This window comes from Meriones unguiculatus, chromosome 10 (genome assembly GCF_030254825.1).
Source record: "Meriones unguiculatus strain TT.TT164.6M chromosome 10, Bangor_MerUng_6.1, whole genome shotgun sequence".
Classification (NCBI taxonomy): domain Eukaryota; kingdom Metazoa; phylum Chordata; class Mammalia; order Rodentia; family Muridae; genus Meriones; species Meriones unguiculatus.
This window is the reverse complement of record NC_083358.1, coordinates 51,353,152-51,372,133: the sequence shown is the minus strand read 5'-3', so window position 1 is coordinate 51,372,133 and position 18,982 is coordinate 51,353,152.

The window sequence follows — 18,982 nt, the reverse complement described above, 5'->3', positions numbered from 1 at the left end:
TTTCTTTTTTTTTAATTTTTTATTTAACTTTTATTAATTACACTTTATTCCTTTTGTATCCCCCCATAAGCCCCTCCCTCCTCCCCTCCCAGCCCCTCCCTCCCCCCCTTTCTGCATGCATGCCTCTCCCCAAGTCCACAATCTTCTGACCCTGGGGAAAGCCAGCCCACAGCTTAAAATAGCCTCTGGGTAGCCAACCCTAGCGTGCCTCGTGGGCAATGCAGATAGGTCCACATACAAGGAAGCAAGCCAGATCCTCAGCCTTAGCCAAATATGGAGTTGTTTGTGACAGAGAGCACTCACCATCGGGAAGGTGGAAGGTGGAAACCAGCTCCATCTTTAAGGCACGGCATTCCGCAGCTCTCTACAGTTCCCCCTTTTTGTTTTAGACGCATCAGGCAAGAGTAGAGGTCTGATCTCTGATATTAGAAATAAATTGGGACTTTGTACCAATGTTCATTTAGGTGTTATCCACCCAAAGAGTATCAGACCCGTCCGATACCTTTTTCTCAGAGGCGGGACCTGGGGCATCAACCCACATGCGATCAGGCATGCTCTTCTCTGGGTCGAAAGCGGCTGACCCTGAGTGCAGTGCTTAGCCTCGCATCCTGAGCGTAACATTTTAGCTTTTTATGGTAGCATGTTACTTTTCTTAAAAGATTGCCCATTTTCAAGTTACCCAGTAATTGTGTTATTATAATTGCACTTGACTAGCAAATGCTGCAGCATCTACTTCTTGTTAGCTCATTTAGTTTGCTGGCCTTAATCAAAGTTGCCAGAGTCCCAGGAGGGTAGTATCTAAGAGGACAACAGTAACTTAGAGGCATGCCTGGCATGTGGTAGTCACTCACTTACCAGTTTGTTCATCTTTCTAGAACTAACTTAGTAGTGTTATTTAATAAATACAAATAAAGCCCACACAAGACAGAGAAGCACACTTTGTGATCACATATCAGAGCAGAGTTTGGCCCACAATAGATAGATGGTATTGTGGACAACTCATTACTGTACTGATAGAGTGTGGGGACTAAAGGCAGCATAGGACATACACTGTACATGAATGCACCACTCTGCCCTTCCTTCTGGGTCTCTTTTCATCTCTTTCCTGCCTCCTATTCACACATTTCCAAAGCTATAAGTGAATGCTACTTTGCATTAGAGGAAAGAACATTCTGTTTCCATTCCCTTCATCTCCCACGTCAAATTCTCACTGCAAAGCCACTATAAGTTGCCACAGACACAAGAATGAAGCATCTCTTTTTTTAAAAGCTGAATTACATTTAGTTCCATATGTCTTTACTATACATTGGGGAACACCCAAGGACATTATGTCCTTGAGCTTCTGGGGTGGTGGTTCCTTGTGTAGCTTACCTTCCTTAAATGAATAGGACCAGCACCTACTGATAATGCCATTAAACAAATCTTTCAGCAAATGGACTTGTGAACACACAGTAAGCTGAGAACTCCTCCCATGACTGTGCTAACAGCATGTCTGTGGACAGGGAACTTCCCCTTCTTGCAATCTACATCTTTAGAGAAAGGCACACTTCAAGCACATGGTACAGCTGTTTGTCACAGCGCCACTCCATGTTACATAAACTGGGATTAAGGATGAGACATGAAGACACTCTATGTACACCACTGAGGTTCTCATAGGTGATTTTGTGTATCTGATTTCTCCACCTACCCTTATCTTAACACTTTGGTGGATGAGCCACCAGTAAGACAATTTATATTCTCAGCACAGTCTTCTTTTTCCTTCCCTGTCATCCATCATGTTAATCCAAAGACAAGAAAGTTCTCAGAACTCAGCCCTGAAAACAATGGACTTTCTAGATGGAGCTGTCTGCATTGACAAAATTCGACAGCATGATCACTCTCTGTCGTCTGCGGCTGTCTTGAGTCCACAGACTGCACTAGATACTGACTTTCTGCCACCAATCCCTCATAGCTTATCGTACATCACCCCAGGCAGAGTGTTCTCACTGCAACTTTATCTGAGAACTATGTTTAGATTTTTGGGTGTTCTCCGTATAGATTTGGATCCTCTGATGAGAGACGGACCTGTTGAACCCATAACATTAGCAGATGCTGAACACTTCAAGACAAACACATCCTCCTGCAGCCTCAGACACTTCTCTTCTGACTGACAGGATATTCCTGTAGACAGATGGCTTCAGCCATCAGCTGAAGGCTGCTGGAACCCTGTCCCAAAGATATGCAGTCGTTCCTCTTACATCCATTATGAAGGGCTTTCTCATAATATTTAAAGACTGTACTTCAAAGTTTGCTATCACAAGCTGTTCTAACATATATTTTTGATTTTGAAAACATTCTCTCATTATGAAAACATTTATTGCAACTATCTTATCTTCTAATGTTTACTAAATTTGCTAATCTGTTCTTTCCACTCCATAATGAAGTCTTCTCCCTTTTATGGTTTCTTATTTAACAGATCAGTGACAATCACTCAATACCTGAGGTGTGCTGGCTCTCTACCTAGGACTTAATTTGTGAGGTTGTTACATTCACCTCATGTTACTATTCAAATGAGGCCCACTGAGCTGGATAAACACTCATCGGACATGCAGACTGCATGGAAGAGTCTGCACTTAAACTGCAGAGAGCTCCAAAATCATTATGCTGGGACCTTTCCTTGTAGAAGTCAGGTGATCAGATGCACCACTTTTTCTTTTTATTTCTCCAGGACTTCCCATGCTTCTCACTCAGTTTTGCTAAATCCCTTTAATTAACTAGGCATTTTATCTCAAATACTTTTCAAAATCAGTGGGTAATCAATACCTAAATCTTTTTAAAATTACTTTTATTTTCTTTCTGTGTTTAGGGGGTGGTTGTGTGAAGGCATGTGCAGCATATTGTGCATATGGAGGTCATAGGACAATATGGGAGTTGCTTTTCTCTTCCTATTATGTGGGTCCTGGGCTTGAAGTCTGGTCTTCAGGCTTGGAGTCATGTGCCTCTCCCTGTTGAGCCCTAAAACTTACTTTGATAATTAAAAATCATCTTGTTTTCTTTTCTTCCTCCTACTTAGAAAATATATGTGAGGTTCTCCTGAAGCCACACTCTAGGAAATTGCTATAACCAGGGGTAACTCTTTGTCAGGTAAATCTTAGGAGACTCACTCCAGCATTTGCTTTATATCAGTCTGACACATTATGATATCTTGTTACTTAGATTATTCACCAAAATTAGTATTATCTACCACAAAGACTAAATTATGTTATATATGAGGTACTAACACCAGCCTTTGTGCATTACACCCAGTACTAATTAGTCAAAAGGTCACATTTGTTGCACTTAGTGAGAATGTTTTAAAAAATGAAACAAAACAAAACAAAACAAAACAAAAAGCAGCTACAGCAGGAGTTGTAAAAACAACTGGCAACTGATGCTTGAAAATCTTCAAGTCCATTTGTTAAGTACAATCCTTAAAAAGATAAATATTGTTTCTGCTGGCTAGCCTTGGCATAGAAAACTAGTTTCTTAACTAAAATTGAATGATATTTTAGTGTTCATAAAGTTGAAAAACTTCTTCCACCTTGATCCCATTTTAGTCAGTATACTAACTGGAATCAATAAGGGATGGATGACTTATGACTAAGTTATGCTACCATTTTCCCTCTTTAATGCTCATAATGAAAGACAGATATGAAGGAACTATTGCAAATTGCCCATCACATCTCAGGGACAACTTCAGGTGCTTCCTAGCACCTGAGCATCACATGGTACTGTGTCAACAAGAAATGCCTCAGTGGCCTCTCCTCCCAAACTTCAACTGAAGACATGAAGAGACCAATTAGTTCTGTTGATGAAGTTCAGATTAATTTAGGGTAAGTGGGTGACACTGTTTCCCAGCCATGTTACATTCATACACTTAACTATACCTGAAATCTCTTTTAAGACACATAGCATTTATGTATTACTAAAGTTTTGTTTTCCATGTGAAATCAGCGATGCTCAGTATTAGGCATGCAATATGTGAATGACAGCTGAAATGATCGTGGACAATTGGCCCACGCCTAACTTCTCCTTGGTTGTTGTGCTGGCTGGTTTTCTGTTAACTTGACACAAGCTAGAGTCACTGGAGAGGAAGGAGCCTCAACTGAAAAAATGCTGTAATAAGAGTGTACTTTATAACAAAAGATAAAAACATCTTTACACTATTAAAAAAAAGTGTACTGTGGGCAAGCCTGCAGGGCAGCAGTTCTCAACCTTCTTAATACTGTGTCTCTTTAATACAGTTCCTCATGCGGTGTCCCCATCCATAAAATTAGTTTTGTTGCTGCTTGATAACTGCAATTTTGCTACTATTACGAATTATAATGTGGATATCTCTGTGTTGGGTGCTGTTCTGATGCTTTATTTTAATGCTAATTACTGGCCTTCAAGATCTGGTTACTTCCTGGATACGCCTATCCTTGGTGTGTAAACCCACCTAAGACATTATACCTGATTGGTTGATTAAAGGCCTATACATGTGCAGGGCATAAGTAGGCATGGCTAAAGTTCCCAGGCTTCAGAGACTCATACTCCAACCAAGTACCAGGCATGGAGATAACCTAGAACCCCTGCACAGATGTACCCCATAGCAGTTTAGTCTCCAAGTGGGTTACATAGTAATGGGAAGAGGGACTGCCTCTGACATAATCTGATTGGCCTGCTCTTTGATCACCTCCCCCTGAGAGGGGAACAGCCTTACCAGGCCACAGAAGATGACAATGCAGCCACTCTAGATGAGATCTGATAGACTAAGATCAGAAGGAAGGAGAGGGGACCTCCCCTATCAGTGGACTTGGGGAGAGGCATGCTTGAAGAAGGGGGAGGGGAGGGTGGGACCAGGAGTGGAGGAGGGAGGGGTTTATGGGAGGATACAAAGTGAATAAAGTGTAATTACTAAAATAAAATTAAATTAAAAAATATGATGGTTTAATAATAGCAAAGATTTGGGCACTAGTTATCTCATGGCAACCACTTGAAAAGTATTATGACAAAATAAATTTCTCATAAAAATTAAAAAAAAAAAAGAATCACAGGAGATACGGACAGGAAGAGAGGAGGAAGGAGGAGGCCACAATGGTTTAGCATGGAGAAGAAACCATGCAGGCCTGGAGGAAGGACTCCATTAATGGTGTGAAAAGGCCCAGATGAAGAATACAAGCAAGTATGGGATTATGTATGGGATTATGTATGGAAGGTAGACCAGATGAGGAAGATTAAGGTGGATAGCATTGGATGGAGGCTGGGAGGTGGCTAATGAGGTTATTGAGATAACATAGATAGAAATATCTCCCTGAAGTAAGCTAAATAAGATAATTATAAAATCTAACAAATGTCTATGTCTTATTATTTGTGGTAGCAGGTTAAATAATACCTCCACAATAATTATGGGGCTAATAATATATAGCTCAACACCCTTTTCACTTACAACAACATCCATGTTTTCCAATGGTCTTAAGTGATCACTGTGAAATAATTGTTACTCCCCCAAAGGGATCAGAACGCACAGGTTGAGAGCCACTGTTGTATGGCGTTTTTTGTTTTTTTTCCCCAGCTATGAGTTTTATTAAGTTTTACTCAAACTATAATAAAATGAATATTATAATCCTCAGTATTAATATATATTAATTTAATATTTTCCTGTATTTGAATATGGCCTTTATTACTCTCAGCCTCTTTAACTTTTTTATGTCTTATGTTTTATTTTTATTATTTTTTACATTTTTTCTTTATTAATTACACTTTATTCACTTTGTATTCCCCCTGTGGTTCCCTCCCTCCTCCCATCCCAATCCCTCCCTTCCTCCACCCTGTGCATGCATGCCCCTCCCCAAGTCCACTGAGAAGGGAGGTCTTCTTTTCCTTCCTTGTGATCCTAATCAATTAGGTCTCATCAGGAATGGCTGCATTGTCTTCTTCTGTGGCCTGGTAATGCTGCTTCCCCCTCAGGGGGAGGCCAATCAGTTCATGTCAGAGACAGTCCCTGTTCCTATTACAATGGAACTCACTTGGATACTGAACTGCCATGGGCTACATCTGTGCAGGGGTCTTAGGTTATCTCCATGCATAGTCCTTGGCTGGAGTATCAGTCTCAGAAAAAACCCCTGTGCTCAGATTTTTTGGTTTTGTTGCTCTCCTTGTGGAGTTCCTGTCCTCTCCAGATCTTACTGTTTTCCACTTCTTTCCTAAGATTCCCTGCACTCTGCCCAAAGGTTGCCCATAAGTCTCAGCATCTGCATTGATAGTCTGCAGGGCTATCTGCATTGATAGTCTGCATTGATAGTCTTCAGAGGTCCTCTGTGTCAGGCTCCTGACCTATTCCCTCTTTTCTCCTTCTTCTGATGTCCAGCCTCTTTGCCTTTCTGGATAGGAATTGAGCATTTTAGCAAGAGTCCTCCCTCTTGATTAGGTTCTTTAGGTGTACAGATTTTAGTAGGTTTATCCTATATTATATGTCTATATGAGTGAGTATATACCGTGTGCATCTTTCTGCTTCTGGGATAGCTCACTCAGGATGATCTTTTCCAGATACCACCGTTTACCTGCAAATTTCATGATTTCCTTTTTTTTTTTTTATTGCTGAGTAATATTCCATTGTGTAGATATACCACAATTTGTGCATCCATTCCTCCACTGAGGGGCATCTGGGCTGCTTCCAGCTTCTGGCAATTACAAATAAGGCTGCTACAAACATGGTTGAGCAAATGTCCTTTTTGTGTACTTGAGAATCTTTTGGATATATGCCTAGGAGTGGTATAGCTGGATCTTGAGGAAGCACTATTCCTAGCTGTCTGAGAAAGCGCCAGATTGATTTCCAGAGTGGTTGTACAAGTTTACATTCCCACCAGCAGTGGAGGAGGGTTCCCCTTTCTCCACCTCTCCAGCATGTATTGTCTCTTGAGTTTTTGGTTTTAGCCATTCTGATGGGTGTAAGGTGAAATCTTAGGGTTGTTTTAATTTGCATTTCCCTGATGGCTAATGAGGTTGAGCATTTCTTTAAGTGCTTCTCTGCCATTCGATATTCCTCTGCAGAGAATTCTCTGTTTAGCTCTGTACCCCATTTTTAAATTGGATTATTTGATTTTTTGCTGTTTAACTTCTTTAGTTCTTTATATATACTGGATATTAGTCCTCTGTCAGATAGAGGGTTGGTGAAGATCCTTTCCCAAGCTGTAGGCTGTCATTTTGCTCTGAGGACAGTGTCCTTTGCTTTACAGAGGCTTTTCAGTTTCATGAGGTCCCATTTATTGATTGTTGCTCTTAGAGCCTGTGCTGTTGGTGTTTTGTTCAGGAGGTTGTCTCCTGTGCCAATGAGTTGAAGGGTATTCCCCACTTTTTCTTCTAAGTGGTTTAGTGTGTCTGGTTTTATGTTGAGGTCTTTGATCCACTTGGTCTTTAGTTTTGTGCAGGGTGACAGTATGGATCTCTTTTCATTTTTCTACGTGTAGACATCCAGTTGGACCAGCACCATTTGTTGAAGATGCTGTCTTTTTTCCATTGAATGAATTTGGCTTCTTTGACAAAAATCAGGTGTCCGTAAGTGTGTGGATTTATGTCAGGGTCTTCCATTCGATTCCATTGATCCACCAGTCTGTTTCTATGCCAGTACCATGCAGTTTTTTTTTTTTTAATATATTGATGAGGGAGGGTCCAGCTCATTGTGGGTGGTTCTACATCTGGGCAGGTGGTCCTGGGTTCTACAAGAAAGCAGACTGTGCAAGCCATGGAGAACAAGCCAAAAAGGAACACTCCTTTATGGCTTCCACATCAGCTCCTGCCTCCAGGTTCCTGTCCTGTTGAGTTCCTGCCCTGATTTCCTTTGATGGTAAACAGTGAAATGAAGAAGTATGTAAATAAACCCTTCCCTTCCCTCTTTTCATCGCAGCAATAGTAACTCTGACTAGGAGAGTTGGGCAGCTTGTTGCATGAAGCACATGTAGTTTGTTAGTGTCTGATTCAATTTCTACAGCAGGTTGTTGGTACACATTGGGGTCCTGCCCTCCTTTCTAAACAGTATGTGTTTCACAAGGTTGTGACACTGTCCCAAACCAGGATATGTTTAATTTATCTTTTTATTATGGAACAGAAGCTGATATCACACATATTACGTGCATGAGGGCAAAATGGTACTCAGTCCCACTGCAGGACAGCCTCTAGTGTCTACAGACTAAGAGGTTTGATAGAACTTCTCTTAGCCTTCCAGAGAGACTCCAGGCTAGTATCAACCACCCTGGGGTATGAGCAGTTCTCCTTTTCTGTGGTACAGAGTAAGGGAGTTGGTGATTAATTCCAGAGCAGGTTTCTTGGAATAGTGACAGCTTACATTCAGGGGCCTATCCCCAAAGCTCCACTCCTTCAACTTTTGTGAGGACAGAATCTAGGCTATACTTTACAGAGGTGTGATCTTTCCATTTTGGGAGCCATTTGACTACTTATGAACAGATAACCTCGCATTCTACAGGGTAGTCTGGTGATAGCTAAGACTTATCTGAGACTATTTACAAATGGTTTAGGATAAGTTTTATGTTTATAAACACAACATACCTAAAAACAAAATAATGAAGACTCATACTTAAAAAGGTAAAAATTTTGACTTTACCCAAAGATGTGCCTTAGTTCTACAGATTCATTTTCTTTGATCTGCAGGTTGTCTTCCAGTCTTTCTATTATAATAGCATAAGATTCACTAACTTTCTTCTTCCATTCATCTGGAAAAGAAAACAAATAGGATTGATTCACAATTGCGTTTTGCAAAATGTAGACACAGATCATAACATACAAGTAATCAAAACTCTGTTTTTTATTCTCAATTCCACAATACTTAATTTAAATGACGGATTGTGGGTTTAATGCAGATGTTTATGTCTATAATGCAATCACTTTGGGATTGTAGTAATTAAGAACCTATTTGATATTGTACAATATATTTACATAAAAGAATATATTTGACTTATTTCATTTGATTTTATTGCATTTTAATTGCAGCAAACTCTAGCTGCTAGACAGTGTGTTTTAACATTTAAATACTAAATACTTAAGATATAATTTTAAAATCTCTATATTCAACAGTACTCCAAACTTTCTACCATATAATACCAAAGACTAAACTAATATTTTTACAAGAAATTTTCTGTTTTCTTTGAAAACTCTTTCAGAGAAAAATAGTAAGTTTTGATAAATGCAACACTTCGTATTCTCTGTATTTGAATCAGCATACATCTCAATGAGTTGTTACTCATCTGGACTTACAATTCACTCATGTCACATGTTAGAAAACAAGTTAGGAAAACACGATGGAAGTCAGAAGAGTTACCAGAGCAAATCTGTGTTGGTCTGGATTTTTAATTCCGCATTTCAAAGAAGATTTTGCTTTTCCCCTGTGCCACCCTTCAGGGCACGAGACTCCAAGTCCTACTGCCGTGACCGGCCAGTTGAAACTATGTTGATAGTCTGGCTAAAAACAAGCTGAGCACTGAGTGGAATGTCATGCACGGGTGTCAACGGACAAAACAGAGTGTGCCTTTAAGGCTGAACTAGTTAGGAGGGCTACACGAAAAAGGAACAGTACATGTCTCAGCTGTGTCACTTGCTTCCACAGCTGATTTCTTGTTTGCTCATATACCCCTCCATGTAGACCGATTCCTTAATGAATTGTTCTGTAAAGTGATTGGTGTCTTCTCAGAGCCACTGAACAAGATTCTGTTATGCCAGGTAGTGTTTAGATGTTTTTCTTCTGGGTTAGATAATGGCACTTGGGAAACAGTGATTATTGTGGAGGTATCCATGTAAAGAAGGATTTCCATCAAGCTCTCTGGGGCTGAGAGCTGGGTGTGTACTTTTGGGAATGGGGGTTCATCTACAACTTGACCATTTCTTTTGATTTTTCCCACCCTGAGGCACAGAACTTTATAAAAATCAGTGTTCCATAAAATACTGTGGTCAGGAGAAATTCTCCTGGGCTTGCCATTTTCACATTGGTTTCTCATACAGTCCTGGGCAGTAAACAGAGTTGACATATTATGATTTTTTTATGTTCATTCCAAACAGGTGGTGGAGCCTGGAAGTCAATCCTGGAATCATTTGACACTGACATCCAAGCCTGCCATTATTACTGATGTGCTCTGTCTTGTGGTGCTCCATATGCCTTCCATTTACTTCACACCATTGCTTTTTTTCTATGCACATTTCCACTGAAATAAACGAACCCAGCGTGGGGTGTAAAATAAATGAAAACAACATAGAAAACTTATTGGCTATTTTTAATATTTCTTCTAGGCGATCTTACTGCACATAAAAAATATAAATTCCAACCTTGAAAATCACACATACCTTTAATGTACCAGGTGGGGATTTCACATTTACTATGGCCAAATATTCAAATGATTCTTTCTTCATAAACAAAATCTTGAATGAGTTAAGGAATCTTCATCCCTCTTCCTTAGCGAGCTAAACGGAAGGTCCTAGATGATGGGCTGCCCAACTGATAAAATCCAGCTGGAAGACGTACCTGGCTTTGTACATGTGCCTACCTTAAGTGTTTGAGCTTCTCTCTCCTTGTCAGTCCGTGTCTGTCATGAATGTGTATCATCAATACAATGCCGGGTCCTTTGGCCACTTTGGTCTATAGATGTTTTCAGCTTTCTTGTTTGAAAGCTAGACACCGTCAGTCCTACCAGCTTATTCTCAGTGCTGTGCAACCTGTATCCCACTTGTTCTCAGATCTGCATGATTCCCAGGAAGCTTGTTCTAAGAACTGTACAATCCCTGTTCCATCAGTTATGAGAGTCTAGTTTTCCTCAAACAAGTTGTTCTCTGTTTTAAACCACACGCTGCCTTAGAGATGATTCTCCTGGGAGACATAATAATTGAATATGTATACATGCATGAATATGATGTATATTACAATTTGGGAGTTACTGAATTAGCTTATAAGAAATGACAATGTCAGTAGGTATAAGAAATATTATTTCTTTTTTTTCAAATACTTGTTTCATTATTTTATTAATTTTTATTAACATATTCATTGAATAATATAACAGGGCTCAGTATAACTTGTGAATAAATGTGGATGTGTAAATATTTGCTTTATGAAGATTTGAATTTTCAGGTAAATATGTTATGTATTGAGGTGACCTTCAAAACTTCATTAACCTCTTTCTCAGACTGAATTAATTTTGAAGATAGGATTATATCCAGTTGCATCCGTTTTCTGCAACAGACACAACTTCCGATTTTCTCCTGTAGCCCTGGGCTGATAGAAGGCAAGCCAGCCAAGCAGCATGATGCACAGCCCTGACACCTACTAATCATGCTCTTAGCTAACATTTTCTTATCTGAGCCTGCTATGTGGAGGTTTGTTTTACTCTCTTCATTCCTTATATATTTACCTTAAACCCAATTGCCCAAAATGTCTTGCTGGTTTCAAGAGGCTATTAAACAGGCTATTAAAAAAATAGCCTTTTCTTATCCTTGAAAAGACTCTACCATGCATGACGCCACATTTACTCTATCCCTTCATCTCTATAGCTTGGCCTTTGTACACAGCGGCTCTGTGAACACGAGTGTGCATGTCTGTTGTAGACTGAGTTAAGTCTTTCAAGTAAATCTCCAGTGATAATACGTGAAATATAGTTTCATCCATAGCACATAAGTATTCTTTTCCCTTGAAACCTTATCAAATTTGTTGGTGTCTTCTTGATGCCCGCCATTCTGACTGGTGAAAAATGGAATCAATGTGTCATTTTTATTTGCATTCTCTGATTGAAAGAGATGTTGAACAGTTTTTACATATTTATTGGCTAGTTATTTTGAGAACTATTGGTTCAATTTCTTTGCCCATTTTATTGTTTGAATTATTTGGGTTTAGGAACACTGAATTCATTACATACTTGGATAGCAATCTCCTGTCGGATTAATAGCTGGCAAATATTTTCTTCTGTTCAGTAGGTTCTTCCTTTACTCTGTTAAATGTTCCTTTTGCATGAAGTTTCTATATCAGTGCAATCCCATATGCTACTTTTTGCTGTAATTTGCTGAGGTAATGGAATATGATTCAGAAAGTCCTTTCTTAGACAATGTATGGACAAGCATTTCTGTGTGTCCTTAACCACATTCAAAGTTTGAAGTAATTTTTTTTCAGATGCTGGATTTATTTAAAATTGATTTCTTATGCAGAAGAAAGGAAGGAACTCTGTTTCATTCTACTGCATGCGTATAGCCAGTGTCCTTAAAAACAGATCTAAGAGCTATGCACAGAAGCAGATAAATAGACTGTATGGTCTAGAGTTTGGAAATAGTTTATGAAAAGATAATATCCCAAATGTATTTTCATTTATGAGTGGATAAACATGCAAATATATGTATCAAGCAAAACGTTATGTGGACAGGTAGCTTTCTCTGTTTATCTGACTGGATTTAGAATCACTGAGGGAATACCCCTCTGGTTTGTCTGTGATAATGCTTCCCTGTGGACTGGGATCCTGAACTGGCTAAAAAGGAGAAAGTGAACTGAGAAACAACGTGCTAGCTTTGATCTGTCTATCTATCTATCTATCTATCTATCTATCTATCTATCTATCTATCTATCGTTCTCTGGCTCTTCTTCCCATCCCTTCCATCTGTTTCTAGACTACAGATGCAGGGTAACATGCTATTTCATCACACAGTCAGCCATGAATCCTTACCCCTGTGGTCTACAATACCCACAAACCATGGGCCATAACCAAGCTCTCTTCTCTTCTCCTCTACACCCACCCCATTCTATGACTTCTTTCTCTCTCTCTTTAAAAAAATAAGCAAACACAAAAAACTAACAAACTAGAATTTAAACAAACAAACAAACAAACAGAAAGCACAAGAAACACACAAAACCTATAAAAACACAAAATCAGAAAGCATAATATACAAACAGAAAATAAAAATGTTCAAATAAAACAATTTGAGACAAAAGGCTGCAAAAAATGCCATTGTGTTCATTTTGTGTTGGCTATTTATGGATGGAAGTGGAGCCTTGGTGTGTTTTCTCTATCCAGTGAAACTCCACTGGAGCAATCTTTCTCTCCATTGCAAGCAGATGTGAACTGCAGATAGTTTCCTTGTGAGGGTTGGTAGACCAAGTGCAGTTTGTGGAGAAAATTTACATACTTAACAAGAGTGACTGAAGGAGTCAGCTTGACTCAGCTGCATGGTTCATCAGTCCAGTGTTGCAGGATATTTTATCCCATTGTGAAGTGAGATTGTGAACTTGAAAAAGATGTGAACTTGCTTGGTTGGTGTGGCTCAGCCCTAGCACATGCCTTTGACCCAAGAAATTTCATTTTATTGTAAATAAACAGTTGTTTTGTGGCTCAATCCTAGCACATACATTTAACCCAAGAATTTTTGTTTATTGTAAATAGGTGGATGTGGTGACAATAATGGATTTAAGAGCAGTAAATAGAGTGATTCAACCAATGGGTCCTTAACAGCCTGGAATTCTTTTAGCTTTTTTGTTACCTAGGTCATGGCCTATAATAATAATTGACTTAAAAGATTTCTTTTTCACAATACCTCACATGACCAGGATAGAAAAAAGATTTACCTTTTAAGTATTTATTCTGAATAACAGTCATCCAATAAAGGATACCATTGGAAAGTACTTCCACAGGGACTGTTAAATAGTCCAACTTTATGTCGATATTTGTGTGACAACCATTACAAATAATTCCTAGGCAATTTCCTCAATCTATCATTTGTCACTACATGGATGAAATTTTGTTGGCTGATTCTGATACAGATACTTTACAGAAAATGTTTAAGGAAAGACAAAATATTCTGCCTTACTGAGGGTTAAAGAGTGCTCCAGAAAAAATACAAAGAAGTGATTCCTTTAGCTATTTGAGTTACAAAACAGGTCAACAAAAATTCAACCACAATAGGTACAAATCAGTAGCGACCAATTGAAAACTTAATTATTTTCAAGAAATTATTTTCAAGATATTAAGTGGCTGGTTTGGATTAAGTACTTATGAGTTAAGTAATTTGTTTCAAACATTACAAAGAGATCCTGATTGAAACATCCCAAGATGTCTAATACTGAAGCAGAAAAAAAGTTAACTCTGGTAGAACAAAGACTGCAAGATACATATGTGGATGGAAGTGATTCTAAATTTGATTGTATTATGGTCATTGTGCCTTCAACTCATTCTCCTACTGGGCTTGTTATGCAAAGGGATTATAGAATTGATTTTCCTAGCTCATGAACAAAGTAAAAACATATATAGAAAATATTTCTGAAATAATTATAAAAGGTAGAATAAGATCATGTCAATTGCCAGAAAGAGACCCAGCCAAAATTGTAGTACTTCTTAATAATGCTGAGATTATGGGTAATCACTGAAGATTGGCAAATAGTTTATAGTAACAGAGGAATGGATACAGAAATTTTTGTACATTTATAAAATGGAATACTATTCAGCAATTAAAAACAAGGAAATCATGAAATTTGCAGGCAAATGGTGGGAACTAGAAAATATCCTGAGTGAGGTAACCCAGAAGCAGAAAGACACACGTGGTATATATTCACTTATCAGTGGATATTAGTCATATAATGTAGGATAAACATACTAAAATCTGTACACACAAAGAAGCCAAACAAGAACGAGGTCCCTAGAGGAGTTTCTCCAACCTCACTCAGAAAGCAAATGAGATAGACATCAGAAGAGGGAGAAATCAGCAAATAGGAGAGAAGCCTCCCACAGAGGGCCTCTAAAGGACTCTACCCAGCAGGATACCAAAGCAGATGTTGAGGCTCATAGACAAACTTTGGGCAGTGTACCTGAAATCTTATGAAAGAAGGGGCAGAAAGACCTGGAGGGGACAGAAGGAGACCAAGAGAACCAAAATATCTGGGCCAAGAGGACTTTGCAAAGACCGATACTCCAACCAAGGATCATGCATGTAGATAACCTAGACCCCTTGCTCAGGGCAGCTCAGGCTCCAAGTGGGTTCACTAGTAAGGGGAGCAAGGGCTGTCTCTGTAATGAACTCAGTAGCTTGCTCTTTGATCACTTCCCCCTGGGGGAAGTACAGTTGTTCCAGGCCACAAAGGAAGACAATGCAGTCAGTCTAAATGAGACCAGATAGGTTAGGGTCAGATGGAAGGTGAGAAGAATCTCCCTTGTCAGTGGACTCGGGAATGGCAGGGTATAAATCAGACAAAATAAGTAACATGATCAAAAACCCATATATCTCAGTTCAAAAATCAGAATTGTATGCAATCCTTATGGTATCATTAAATTTTCCTGAATTTCTTAATATAATTAGCATTTTTTATAGGTAGAAAGATTTGTTTTGCATATAGAGACTGCTGAATTTTTTCCAGACAACTCAGAATTAACTTCATTATTTATGCCAATAAAAAAGGCCATCAGAAGTAGAAACTATTCCTTACATATTAATAATATTAGATCTCATACAGTTTTGCCAGGTCCATTGATACGAGAAAATGAGTAAATTGACCAATTACTAACATGGAATGTGTTAAGTCTCAAAATTTCATGAGAAACATCATGTTAACAGAGAAGGATTAAATAAAAAAGTCTTTATCAATTGACCACTAGCCAAGGAAATAATAATAAAAAAGTGTACAGTTTTTAGTAGGTGTATACTATGTTATGTCAATATGAGTGAGTATATACTATGTGTGTCTTTCTGCTTCTGGGACAGCTCACTCAGGATGATCCTTTCCAGGTCCCACCATTTACCTACAAATTTCATGATTTCCTTATTTTTCATTGCTGAGTAATACTCCATTGTGTAGATGTACAATTTCTGCATCCATTCTTCAGTTGAGGGGCATTTGGGCTATTTCCAGATTCTGGCTATTACAAATAAAGCTGCTACAAACATGGTTGAGCAAATGTCCTTATTGTGTACTTGAGCCTCCTTTGGATATATGCCTAGGAGTGGTATGGCTGGGTCTTGAGGAAGCGCTATTCCTAGTTGTCTGAGAAAGCACCAGATTGCTTTCCAGAGTGGTTGTACAAGTTTACATTCTCACCAGCAGTGGAGGAGGGTTCCCTTTCTCCACAACCTTTCCAGCATGTGTTGTCACTTGAGTTTTTCATCTTGGCCATTCTGATGGGTGTAAGGTGAAATCTCAGGGTCGTTTTGATTTGCATTTCCCTAATAGCTAATGACATTGAGCATTTCTTTAAGTGTTTCTCTGCCATTCGATATTCCTCTACAGAGAATTCGCTGTTTAGCTCTGTTCCCCATTTTTTAATTGGATTATTTGGTTTGCTGCTTTTCAGCTTCTTTAGTTCTTTATATATACTGGATATTAGTCCTTTATCAGATAGAGGGTTGGTGAAGATTCTTTCCCAATCTGTAGGCAGTCGTTTTGTTTTGATGACAGGGTATCCTTTGCTTTACAGAAGCTTTTCAGTTTCATGAGGTCCCATTTATTGATTGTTGCTCTTATAGCCTATGTTGTTGGTGTTCTGTTCAGGAAGTTGACTCCTGTGCCAATGAGTTCAAGGGTATTCCCTACTTTTTTTTTTTCTAACTGATTAAAGAAACTAAGCAAGAGAGAGGACTCTGACTAAAATGCTCAATCCCCATCCTGAAAGGCAAAGAGGCTAGACATCAGAAGATGAAGAAAATAGGAAACAATCTAGGAACTTGCCACAGAGGGCCTCTGAAAGCCTCTGCCCTGCAGAAAATCAAAGCAGATGCTGAGGCTTATGTCCAACTGTTGGGCAGAGCACATGGAATCTTATGTAAGAAGTGGGAAATTGTAAGAGCTGGAGAGGATGGGAACCACACAAGGAGAGCAACAGAACCAGAAAACTTGAACACAGGGAACTTCCCAGAGACTCATACTCCAACCAAGGACTATTCATGGAGATAACCTAGAACCCCTGCACAGATGTAGCACATGATAGTTCAGTGTCCAAGTGGGTTACATAGTAAAGGGAAGAGGGACTGCCTCTGACATAATCTGATTGGCCTGCTCTTTGATCACCTCCCCTTGAGGGGGGAGCAGCCTTACCAGGCCACAGAAGATGACAATGCAGCCATTCCTGAGGTGATCTGATAGACTAACTTCTGCTCGGATGTGGTGCATGGTAGCTCAGTAACCAAGTAGTTTTCCAAAGTAAGGGGCACAAGGACAATTTCTAACAGGATCTCAAGGGCAGGCTCTTTGACCTCCCCACCCCCCCAGGGGAGGAGCAGTAATGTTAGGCCACAGAGGAGGACTTTGCAGCCAGCCCTGAAGATACCTGATAAAACAGGGTCAGATGAAAGGGGAGGAGGTCCTCTCCTATCAGTGGACTTAGAAAGGGGCAGGGAGAAGACCAGGGAGGAAGTGTGGGGTTGGGGAGGGAATGAGGGAGCGGGATACAGCTGGGACACAGAGTTAACAAAATGTAACTAATAAGAAAAATAAAATTAAAAAAATAAATAAATAAAGACAGAAAGTATAGCAAAAAAAAAAAAAAAGAAAGAGTTAGTAGTTCTTTAGACAGAAAAAAAAAGATCAGAAGGAAGGAGAAGAGGACCTCCCCTATCAGTGGACTTGGAGAGGGGCATGCATGAGGAAGGGGGAAGAAGGGTGGGATCTGCAGGGGGTAGGGAGGGGCTTATGGGGAATACAAAATGAATAAAGTGTAATTAACAGTAAAAAAATAATAATAAATAAAAACTCAGCTAAATAAACTAGAAAAAAAATAATCAAAAAGTGTTCTATATTTGCTCTATATATTCAAAGTCTATCACCAGCTGAAAGTAACCCTAGGGGTATACACTCTTGGAAATAATTGGATTTATGGGACTACCTGAACAAATTAAGACTGATAATGATCCTGCATATGTATCCAATAAGGTGAAACAAGTCTTTATGTATTATAATGTAAAAACACATTACTGGTATGCCACAATATCCTACAGGACAAGCAGTAGAAAGAGCCAATTGTACCTGTAAAGATAAGCTTAATAAACAAAGTGGAAGAGTAAGTACCCCGAAGGACAGGTTAATTAATGCTTTCTTAACACTAAGTTTTTTTATTGTTGGTGAAAAAGGAACAGCAGTGTTTGAGAGACAGTGAGTCATAGAAAAAACTGAGGAACTAAGTCAACCAATATATGAAAAGGATGTGTTGACATTAGAATTGAAACCTGCAATAGTTTTGAGATGGGAACATGGTTATACTTATGTTTTCTACTGGGAATGAAAAATTATGGTTAGCAATTTTTTTAATGATTAGATCTAGCCAGGAAATACCTCCTATCAGGTGAGACATGAAAGCCTTCACCAATATCTGAAAAATATCTGAGGTGATTCAGCCTCACCAATGGCCTCAATTACTGATTTTTACAAATGGATTGGCCCCAATGATCAACAATACAGAGGCTGAACAGATAACACAGAGCCTTGACCACCTCAAAGAAAAGATACAGCTACAGCTAGGTTTTTTGAGACGTGGCCAATATCTCAATTTTCATAGATACCCAAAAAATGTCTTTGCCTCCAGAAAAGTAATTTTAAGAGCACAACACCCCAGTTCCCAGGAGATGCCCCCATTTCCAAAAGGCAGGGTGGATGTTTCTGATGTGTTAGGGTTGTTTGTTGTCATCCAGAGTAGTTGTTTATGGTCATGAAGGAAAAGAAAATAAAGTTTAAATCAGGGATCTCTTTTTTGCTTCCCACTATTCTTTTTATCTTATCTTTCTCTTCTATATAAAGAGAGAAAAAGGTACTAAAATTTTAAAATAAAAAGTGAATCTACTGGTCTCACATATTTTACTTTGATATGGATTAGTAGAAATTTAAGGTTATTTTGTTTATTATAAATTGATAGAAATTTCAGGTATTTTTCTTTATTGTATATTGATAGAAATTTAAGGTTGTTTTTTGACTATTTGCTGTGTTTTACATAAGCAGCTTATTTAAAAATGTAATGTAAGGTTCTGATCTTATGAA